We start from the raw sequence: 11,867 nt of genomic DNA, 5'->3' as shown, positions 1-11,867 counted from the left end.
CATCTTAACACATGTCTGTTAATGCCAGTGGAATTTCTGATACCTCATGCAATACACCTGTGGATTTGTGCTTCTCATTGTTGTACCTTCTTGCTAATGATATATTGAGGTATCTTATTTGTCTTTATCTTTATTTCTGCTGTTGTTCCCTAAGGAAGGAGGATGTGTAGTAAATTAATTGTCTACTATTCTCCACTGTACTGCTCTATCAGAATGTTCCATGACATCATAGAATGCCTGAGTGGCTCTCTGTGTTAGAGAGTCAGTTAGTCAACTCAGGCTGAGCTGTTAGGAGCCTGCTGCTGGTGGGGTTGTCTTTGTACCATCTATCTTCTCCTACTATCCTGATCTCCTATACTGGAACCAAGCTACTAATAAAGAAGTATCCTACATGTACAGATGGACTCTGTTTCTTCCTATACAACATCCACCATGATTTTTCACTTATGTCTACCGTATTTTTGTCTTCTAATGTGAGTGATTTTCACTACCTGAGTCTCACTCATAGTACACTCACAGTCAGAGGCGCAACTAGAGCCAAATTTCGGGGGGGGGGGGTGAGAAAAAATTTCAGGGGGGGGGCTAATTCTTCCAGACTGGAGATGTAGGGGCTCTAGGAAATGGTGCAAGACAGCAAAGCCTCATTAACAAGTAGATGGTCTTTTAAAGACCTGTGAAGTACTCGGGTGCGGCCCGGGAAGCTGTCTCAGCCCGGGCTGCCACACACAAGGGGGTAAGGGGGGGCGTGGAGCTGAAGCCCTTTGAGCCCAATGGGCGTTGCGCGCCTGCTCACAGTACTTGGACTAGGTGTGTTACCCACAAGTTACCACCTTTTAAGACGAGGCTGCCGCAGTGCAGCTAGGGTAAGAGGCTCTGGGCTTGCTGCACTTGAACTTGTGTGCACAGCCCAGTAATGGTGCACAGGCAGCCTAGCCTGCTGCAGAAGGGACACTGCACGGGTGTGTACTGACTTTGGAGTAGGCCGCAAAATGTTAGTGAGCATTCATAGTGTAGGTCTGTAGGGGTTACTGAAACATAAGTGGTGCTCTTACTGTAGTCTATGTATAGGCGATATCTGACCCAAAGTACAGTTTTGCTTCTCTTAGGCCTACAGGTTCCAGCAAAGGTATCAAACTGGGGTAAAACATGCAAGCTGAGTTTGACTATGCAGTTCCCAACACACTACAACCCCATTTTATGGCACTTCCGGAATTGTCATATTTCTCTGGCTAAGTTCATAATCAGATGCCCTTGTTCCCTTTACTGGGCCAAATGAATTACTCTGCTTCCCAGCAGAGGGAACAAAGGCATCTGTTCACAAAAAGAGTGATTATAACTGACAGACCCAATTCCTGGCAGAGGGAAAGGATGCAGGGGAATCTGCATGTGATAATTAGGTTGTCACCCTACACCTGGGCTGGGACAGCCCAGGCCCAGTAGAACAAAAGGGGAAGGCAAAATCTCTGGAGTCAACATAATAAGGGGCTTACCTTTGAAGTTTTGGTGCAACGTAAGCAGGCAGTGATGTAAATTAGGTGTGGAGCTGAGGCACTTAGAGGAGCTCTTAACAGAGAAAACTTGAAGTCACCATGTTAGATTGTCACAGAATGCTGTGCAGTAGGGTTGAGACCTTGGGAAGCAATGGCAGTTGAAAGAACATCCGGCTGCAAAGAGAGGCCACCTGATGCCGCCAAAGATGGACTAAGGACATTGTCTCCAGCTGACCCTCAAGGTTAGGATGGGTATCTACTCATTGTAACCTATTTCTTCCTACTAAAAAACCCTTATTTTAACCATGTCAGCTAGAGCGGCAGGAATAAAATAGGGGTCCTACTAGTCAGGTATTTTTAACTTGATAGCACTTGTATTCCACTCCCCTCACTAACACTGTCTTCTAATGATCAAGCTTGCCAACAAGGGGTAACCCTGGTGGGTGAGGGTTTTCTAAGAAAAACTATGTTTTTCTTTCATTTCCATCGCAGTGGAGAGTTTGCCTTTCCCCCTGCTGGGTTTTTCTATTGTTGAGTATATACTATTGAGGAGGGTGAACTCAGTTTTTCCTCTTCCTCACCCCCTTTTCGGATTAGGTTGGGTATCTCCAGGGCCAGTAGCACTGCCCCCTAATGCCCCCTGAGGATCAGCTGGGGAAAGGCCTGGACTTCACTGTCTCCCATAGGTGTTCTGCAAGACAACCAGGAGGCTCTGGGGCCTTGAGAGTGTGAGTAGTGTTGTGCTGTGCTGGCTGGTTACAAAGAGCTGCGCAAAATGTCCCCACCTGCAGAAGAGAAGCACCAGAGGCCAGGCAGAAGAGACAGCTGGAGCAAGGAACCAGCAAATTCAGCTCTCCAAAAACATGTACCCCTTTAAAGACCAGGAGGTCTGATGATAATGCGGATGGTGACTAGGCATAGCTAAAACAAGCCGAAATGAAGACAATTACCAATAGATATGCCTGTCTGAAGAAGTGCTCGGACCCCTTCTGGGGAGTTTTCTGGCTGCAGTTTGTGACCTTCCATTGTAAAGAAAGGCTCAGACACGTAGGATGTTTGGAATACAAATGCTTTATTGATGCTATGGATGTTGAACAATGCTGGTTATCATTATAAGGGATGCAATTATTTATTATTAGTGTATTTTATTGATTTTAATGTTGTTTTAAGGCTCAAACTACCTAACGTGGTTATGGTTATTAAGGTGGTGACACCCTGACCAGGCTTGTCTTACATTTATATGGCAACATGACAAAGCCAGTAGGCCTGCCTAATATATAATGATGTGGTGACTCCCTGACAAAGTCAGTAGGCCTGTCTTATATAACATAGCACCCCTTATTGTGTAATGTTATACCTGGAATATATTTTTTTTGTGATGATAGGGGTATAGATCCCAGTATGGGTGAAAGGCGATATAAAGGTACCACCAACGATATTTCCATCCATCTGAAGTATATATTTTTTAATTTAATGTTTAGTATTTAGTAGTGTGGGTGTAATAAAAATACTTCGCATTTTAAAAGAAAAAACACTAACTGGACAATAATTTACTGAGTGTTGTTGTTGCGTGCCAGTAAACTGGGATTGTTTTTATTTTTTTTTATTTTTTATTGAAAATCTTGTGTCAAAAATACAATTAATACAACCATAAGTTGGCACACAAAGAAAAAATATAAATTGGCAAGCAGAAAGAAAAAATACAGAATTACATGAAGAAAATAATTTACACAAAACGGAAATCAACCGTTACACAAAGTAAAGATTCCAAATTCTATCAAACTTCATAATCCCGCCTATTCGCTGTGCATATCGCATTTCAGACTTTCTAACATTCCTAATTTTTTGCAACCAAGCAGTAAAGAGAGGGACATGAACTGACTTCCAGTTCTGCAGGATTAATGACCTTGCAACTGCCATTGCAATAAATAATAGTTTAACCCACTGTTCTGTCAAACCAAGATCGGAATCGTAACCATACAATATTAATTTAACATTATAAGTAATCCGAATCCCACAATACTTTTGCATATATTCGAATATCTCATTCCAAAACGGGATTATTTTAACACAGTTAGCTATAGTGTGGGACCAGTTTGCAGGAGTATATTGCTGGCATCTAAAACAAGTGGCAGTAGTATTGGGAAACATTTTAGCAATGGCAGCAGGGGTACGGTATAGAAGCCATTTACTAAAAACAGCATTCTTCTCCAATTAGATCCTCGAAGAACACTAAAATTCAGTTTATTTATCATTTTCCAGGTATTAATAGTAAGTACATGATTCTCCTGTTCTTGCCATTTTTTCATTGCTTTTTGACTAAGATCATCCGCAGTATATTCTGCAAGAACACGTTTCCATACCCCTGGCTTCCTCATCCTACAAATCGTAAACAAATCGTCCCATAGTTGATTGGAGGAACCAATGCTGACTGGTTCAACTTGTACCAACGTTTTAAAAATAAAAGCATACGAACCAAGTAACATAAAGTTCCCAGGAATTAGAAGCTGCATCTCTCCAGGTAACAACCATGTCCCTTCCCTCAAGAAATCTGACAAAGAATGAAATCCCAAAAATGCCCATTGTAATACAGTATCAACTCCAATTTTTATTCCTAAATAAAGAAGAGCATTCCTTAAGGAAGTTCTAAGATTAAATTGCGGGAGAGAATATCTTTTAAGAAAGACATCCTGACGCTTAAAAAACCAAAGCATCGTCTTATAACGAGTACGTTTCGGTAATTTAGAAATATGTAACGGAGAAGGAATCTGAACCTCATGACAAATTCTATTAATAAAGAAATTAATAAACACAGTTGGGGTCTGCATTCCGGATTTAAACCGCTCTAAATATTGGGCAAAATATGCGCTATAATAATCTTTAATATTGGGTACAGCTAAACCTCCCAATTCTGTATCGGCGTAAAGGATCCGCATTGCGATCCTGGGACTTTTTTTTGCCCATATAAACCCTGTGAATAGTGATTGTACTTTTGAAAAAAAACTACTGGGCAAAAAACAGGGAATGGCAGAAAATAAAAAGTTAAATAACGGCAGAATAGACATTTTTATAAGTGCCACTCGCCCTAGGATGGAAAATGGCAACGATTCCCATCTATTAAATAAAGATTGAACCTTACGTAGAAGAGGATCAAAGTTTAACATAACTAACTCGGAAACCAGAACCGAGTACATAACTCCTAGATACCTCTTCGGTCTAGGATTAATACAGCCAGATAAATCAGTATGTAGCTCAACCTCACCCCCCCCCACAGACTAGTATTTCAGTTTTTTTTTTATTAATGCGATAACCACCCAGATGTTCGAATTCCTCAAAAAGTTGAAGAGCGGCAGTTTGAGATTGAATATCCGACTTAATCAGTAATAAAATATCGTCGGCATATAGTTTGATTTTTGCCATAGAGGAAATAGGACGAGAGATATTTACGGATTCCCTAATAGCTGTGGCTAATGGTTCAATAAAAAAAGCAAAAAGAATAGGGGACAAGGGGCAGCCTTGCCTGGTGCCCCGCTGAACCGATACTTTACCAACCATAACTGAGTTAATGATTATATTTGCTTTGGCACCCGTGTACAAATTTTGAATTAGGCTAATAATCTGTGGAGGAATTCCAAAGTGATTTAAAATAACAAATAAAGTTGTCCATACCACTAAGTCAAAAGCTTTTTCCGCGTCTAATAATAAAATTAAAGCGAAAATTTTATTGGTCTGAAAATAATCTAAAGCCTCAACGAGAAAATGTGTATTTGTGGCTAATTGTCGACCTGCCACAAAGCCATTCTGATCCGGGTGAATAAGATCCTTAGCAATATGATTAAAACGTATTGATAATAATTTGGTAAGGATCTTATAATCAGTGTTAAGTAATGTAATAGGCCTATATGAATTGGGATCTTTGGGATCTTTGCCTTTTTTAGGAAAACTCACAGCTGTGCCCTCCCCAAAAGAATCTGGAACTTGCCCACCCATTAACATATAATTAACTAATTGTAGTAGCAAATCCGAAAAGGCGCAGAAGAAAACCTTAAAAAATTCAGCGGGGAGGCCATCCGGGCCGCAGGCCTTACCGATTGGGAGGTTCTTTACCACTAATTCCAGCTCTGACTTTGAAAATAAACTCATCATAGCTCCACTATCTGCCTGAGATAGAGAAGGCATATCATATCTTGCTAAGAAATTTAAAAGCCTAGAATGGTCTATTTCCTGATGATGACTATATATCTGTTTATAGTGAGAAAGCATTATGGTACCAATAAGATCAAGCTGTGATGTGTCTAACAGAGTGGTAGGAGACTTCAAAGTACGAATTGAATTTGCAGCGGCTTGCTCCCTAGCCTGCCAAGCAAGGAGTTTGCCAGAAAAATTACTCTCCTCATAACTCCTTTGAGATTGTATAAGGAATTGCTGTTCACTCTGTGTAGCAAAAAGCGTACTTAATTCACGTTTGGCCTCGTTTAATTTTTTTTGCGCAAGACTAGAGAAATGTGATTGTCGAAGCTGAGTCAGAGAACAGATTCTTTGATAGAGTAAGGTCCTAGTCTGTTTAATAGTACGCCATTCTTCTGCGTCTTTGGCGATAATAATACCACGAACAAAGGCTTTTAGTGAGTCCCAGATAATATGTAATGGGGCCGTGTGTGAATTACGAGCAATAAAGTCAGCAATTTCGGATTTTAAAAAGGATACCCAAATGCTATCTTGTAGGTACATTTTATTAAATATCCATCTCTTAGGGGACTTAATTTCTTCCCCTACTTTAAACTCAATTACCAACATTGCGTGGTCTGAAAAGCCATTATGCAAAAATTTCTGATATGAAAATTCTAATGAATTAGAGGCCAAAAAAAAATCAATACGAGAGGAGGATCTATGTCTTCCCGACCAATAAGTAAATTCTTGTTTATGAGGAAATTTCAATCGCCATGGGTCACACAGATCAAGTAATGCGGAATACTTCATAATGGACCTTAATGACTTTGGTTTAGATTGTTTCTTCAAAAGACCCGTGGAATCAAGTTTTTTGTCAATAAGGATATTAAAATCCCCGCCTATAACTATATCTCCTCTGACCAATAGTAATGATTGAAATAACTCCTCGTAAATGGCGACACTATCTTCCACAGGGGCATAATAACTAACAAAGGTAATTGGCCTATTCCTGTTTTTAATTACACAAGTAGCCCAACACCACCGCCCAGCTCCTCCATCTTCAAACTGAATAATTTCTGCATCTAAATTACGATTAATAAACAGCGCAACTCCCCTTTGAGATTGTTGAGCACATGAAAACCCACGATATAAGGACCAATTTTTAAACATTGAAAAAGAGTTAATTTTCTCCACAGAAATATGGGTTTCTTGCAGCATCACAACTGCTGGGCGCTCTGTTTTAATCCAGAGCTCAATAGTGCGCATTTTTTTTTATTATTCAATCCATTGACATTGAAAGAGACAACTCTAAACCCTCCAATAGACATTAATTGTTAAGAAAAACTTCTTGCCAACAAAATTTTGCATCATGAACCACAAGAATTTCATTTTTTTCATTTTTACCCCACATCCCCCTCCACCCAAGTGCGCTTCCCTCTACCCAAGTGCTCCCCCCCCTAACCCTGGTCCCGTGGCCCTGTACTACCTCTGTATCTCCTTCCCACGCTGGCCACATGGAACCAACCCCTCTCATAAGAGCGCCTTGGAAGTGCGCCCCGAATCCCATGACCCCCGAGTTCCCACCTGCCCCCCCCACCCCCTAACTAAAATATGCGAATACCCATCTAGACAAATCAAACCATATTCCAACCTTAGCCTAACCTTAAGCCAACTTATCAAGCATCTCCCGAGCCTCATCAACATCTGTAAACAAATAAAATTTGCCCTTGATCAAAACTTTTAACTTTGATTGCTGTGCAATCGATGCTTGAGCTCCTTTGTCCTTAAATAACTGAAGAATCTTTACAAAGTCCTTTCTCCGTCTAGCAGCAGCAGCCGACATATCGGAAAAAATCCGACACTTAGTGGTGGGATTAACCTGAAATTGTCTTTGCTTAAAGGCCTGGGATAGGATTATTTCTTTAACCCGAACATCGGCGAAGTTAACAATGATAGCCCGAGGAAACGGAGAGTTAGGGAATGGACGAGCTGGTACTCGATGCGCCCTGGTAATTGTTAAGTCTCCCTTAAACTCAGGGATGACCTCTTGAGAAAAAAAGGAAGTGATCCATTTTGTCATGTCCGAACCCTCGATATTTTCAGGTACACCTACTATTCGAAGGTTTGACCTTCTATTATAATTCTCTAACTCATCCAGTTTGGATTCGAAGGCCTTTGAAAATTTAGAACCAGTGATGATCTCTTTCTGTGCGGTGACGAGATTGTCCTTGTGAGAAGTTGGCCTGGTATATGCTGTTCACTAGTTCTAGTGACCACCTTGTACCATGCCAAGCAACCCTTATGGTGTGGTTGTAAGTCAACCTTTTCGGACTAGCTGCCCTAGTAGTAGCGTAGGCTAAGCAGTCTTTGAGGCTAAACTCGTGATGCGTGTTAAGCAAGCTGTTTTACCAATAGTAACCCCCTTTTATACCAATGAAAGGACACCACACAGATATATATTCAAAATATATATGTATTTATTTCTCAAAGTAACCCCTAGTCTCTTTATGAGCACAGGAGCACAAATCGTCAAGCAAGATTATCACAGAATACACAGAAGTTGCACTTTATATGGATAGGCCCTGGTGGCCACTCGAACCATATACTAAAATAGTGGTATAAGTACCACGAACAGAAAAGGGAAAAGGCCTAGGGCCTCTAGAATCGCTGGGCCTACAAGGAGCTAACGTCAGTTAGTGACCAGGAGGTCCACGGGTGGCGTGTGCAGAGCAAATAGTCACACGCGTGCTCCCATAGGTTTCAATGGGTGCGTAAAAAGTACAAAGTTACTGCAAAAGGAATCTTCCGGATGACCTAGGAACCTAAGATTTGGAACACAGGCACTAGAGATGTATTACTACACATGGGCACCGGAGTACCAGCTTTACCTCACCCACAGGAAGCGGGTGCATAGGCCTCGAAGTGCGTCGGGTTTCTTCTATCGGTTCCGTGGGGCCTGTAGACACAAGTGCTGCAGGCGGTCGGTCGGGAAGAGATGCAGTGGATCCAAGAGTGGATCGGAGATGTTGAAGACCTGTAAGCAGAGGGGACAGTGTTCACAGTCACTAGCCAGTGACCAGCGTGGCACCAGGTGGGTACCAGGCGATGTCGGGTGCAAACAGGTGATGAGGGGTAGCTTGTCTCCGCAGCCACGTGGTCCCTGAAGGTCGACGACGTCCAGGAGTCGGCTCACGAGCTGTCCCACGCAGGCTCTCGCTGTCGGCGGTGTCGGCGACTTGATCGAAGCAAACAAGCCTTGGCAAAAGCAATTGTAGAAGGATTCGGAAATCAGCTGTTGGTTCTGACCAGCAAGGTCAGAGGGATTGCTCCTTTGGAGGGGAGCAAGGGCCAGTCTGGAGCAACCAGACCAGCGGTGTTTGTCGTAGATTTCGTCGCCAAGATGGCCACTAGCCAGCGGGCCAGCAACCGGTTAGGCGCGTCGAGTGGCAAAATGCAGAAGGGCCCCACGCAGATCGTGGAGATGCTGGAGGGCTCACCTTTGGTGCAGATGCTGCTCGAGGGTTGGGCTTCTCAGGACCCAAAGCACAACTTGGAGGGAGCCTCGGTTGTTGCACTGGTCAGCTTGTCGTAGTCGTTTCAAGATGGCTGGCTCCACGTGTCTCGGTGCCTCCACGGGTCTCCTCTTTGCAGGGACTGTGGATCGGGCGGTGAGAGGTCTGGAGGTCCAGGTCTTGTCAGTCTCTGGGCTCGGGCTCCGGCGGGAGGCGGCGGCAAAGCAGACGTTGATTCGCTGGATGGTGCTTGCGTTAGCAAGGTGGTCACTCCCTGACCACAGGGGAGATTTTCTTCAGTCTTCTGTGCAGCAGAATGTCGAAGTTCCCGTCTTCTTCTTAGTTTCAAGTTGATTCCAGGATGTCTGAAGTCTTAGGACACAGCTCCTACCTTTATTCGGATTCTAGGGGCCGGACTACCTGCTAGGTCCCTCCCTATGGGTGGGACCAGGAAGGGGGGTGGTTACACCCCCAATCCTTTGTCCAGCTCGCCCCAGGCCCGGGACTGGTGTGCCCCAGGACCGGTTTGAACTGGCATATGCACCGAGGCTCCTTGTGAGCCACAGGCATGTCTGGTTTCTTTCAAGCCCTACCTGACCAATACACAAAATCCTGTCTGGGGTGGTGCACGCACCTCCCCTGGCAGGAAACCCTTTGTCCACACCTCCCAAGCTGGAAGGACTCCCAGCAGCAGGAGGGCAGACTTGTGTCTGTGGTGGCAGCATCCATTTTGTGGAGCTGAGGCTATGTCTGATTTTACCCGGGTTTCAGGTACTGTACATGTCGTGTCCCTCTAGAAGGGTGGAATGCTAACCCCGTCGCCAGAATTGGCGAGGGGTTAGTATTCCAATTCGTATGACACCTTACTCGACATGTTTTGATAAAGCCAAACCAAAGATAGCATTTAACCGCGAGGTTCATAATGCACTTAAGAGTATATGGTATGACGATATCTGGAAACAGTAGAAGGAAGTTGTTCCGACCACTGCAGACAGGCTCAGCTCATGCCAGAGCACCATCTCACATGGAACCAAGCACTCTGCCTTCAGGATTGTTAAGGCCTGCCATAGGAGTGACTTATAGGTTACCAGGTGTCCCATTTAAGGTTAGGTATAGGTATACTACACCTAAGTAAGAGGTGATTACACCAACTTACCCCAGCTGAGTGATCAGCCAGTTGTGTCAAATTGTTAGGCCAAGCCTGGGGTGGCATAATACATGCTGCAGCCCTTGGCAGGCCTTGGGTACACCAATGCCCTGGGTACCTAGTGTACACTGGTACAGGGGCTGACAGGGTGATCCAACCAATTGGGTATGTACCTAGGGTACATGGAGTCCATTTTAAAGAGAGAACAGCCAGGCTGAGATCCTGAATAGCAGGATCTCAGGCCAACTAAGTCGAAAAACCAGCTAGACACTAGGCAAAAATTTGGGGGTAACCATAGTCAGATATCCACCTTCCTACACAACCCCCCCCCCCAAACGAAGGGAGATAAGGCTGACCTTGACCAGGTAAGCCTATATTGCCCAAGTGGCCATATAAGGAGGAACCAGCACTGGCATGGTTACCCCCTGTCTCATGGTCCACTAAGCAATCCCTCACCCTAAGGGTATCAGAGGGTCTCCACCATAGGGAATCTCTACCTTTGGTGTGTCTTGGCAAAGTAAAAGGCTGGTGTTGAGATGGAGTACTGAAGTGAGTGTCCTCAAAGTGAGGCCTCAGCTTCCTCCAATCCCCCTCCACCATGGATGCCTTTCTTTCCTTAACTGAGTTGCACTGTGCTCTCAGGGTCAGCCTCTGGCTACCTAAAGCTGGAGGCTGGGTCCCTTTTGTGGGCTTACTGGAGGGACAGGTCAGGTTTGGGGCCCTAAGGTCCCAGGTTTGCCTGTGCCCAACAGAATCCCTCTGGGGGAGGTCCCTAACTACCTGTAAAGGAGATCCCTCAGGAATGTTTTTACCCATCACCTGACTAGGGCTACTAGCCAGGCAATCCTCATTCTTTTGATGGGGGGGTTCTTGTGGACAGGGGCCCTCTGGGGGTCCACTGGCCTCCCTGACCTCTGCAGCCCTGGGCTGACTGAGGCAGGGTAGAGAGAGGCAGGCTACCTGCACCAGACTGGGTCCCACCTTGGAAGGGGCCACTGACATCAGAGGCTCTGCCAGGCCAGGCCTGGCTACCTCTGGGGCAGTTCCTTCACAAGGGGTGAGGTCAGATCCCTGAGGAGGCTGACCTTTTCCTAATGTCTGGGGAGAGGGAGACTTTTCTTCCTCCCCACTACTCTCAGTTTGTGTGGAGTGATCCATAGTTTCAGGCTTCACTACACCTATGTCAGTCTGAGTATAGGCTGAGACCATTACAGCCTTGCCAACCTTTTCAGGGGGGCACTCAGTTTGTGTTTGAGCTGTGACTGTCACAGCTCTGCCAGTCTCTACAGGGAAGTCTGTCTGTGCCTGGGCTGTGGCTACCACTGCCCTTCCAACCTTTTCAGGGAGGAAATCTATTTGGACAGGGGTTGTGAATGGCACAACCCCCCTACCCTTTTGTGACAGGCCTACCATTTTAGAATGGGTGTCTTGTTCAACTCCAGCCCAAGCTGAGAGTTCTAAGTCATTCCCCAGTAAGCAGTCTACAGGCAAGGTTGGGGACACTGCCACCCTTTTAGGGCCAGTGACACCTCCCCAGCTGAGACATAC

The sequence above is a fragment of the Triturus cristatus genome, chromosome 6 (assembly GCF_964204655.1).
Source record: "Triturus cristatus chromosome 6, aTriCri1.1, whole genome shotgun sequence".
Taxonomy (NCBI): Eukaryota; Metazoa; Chordata; class Amphibia; order Caudata; family Salamandridae; genus Triturus; species Triturus cristatus.
The sequence above is the reverse complement of the archived record's forward strand: the minus strand, read 5'-3'. Positions refer to the sequence as shown.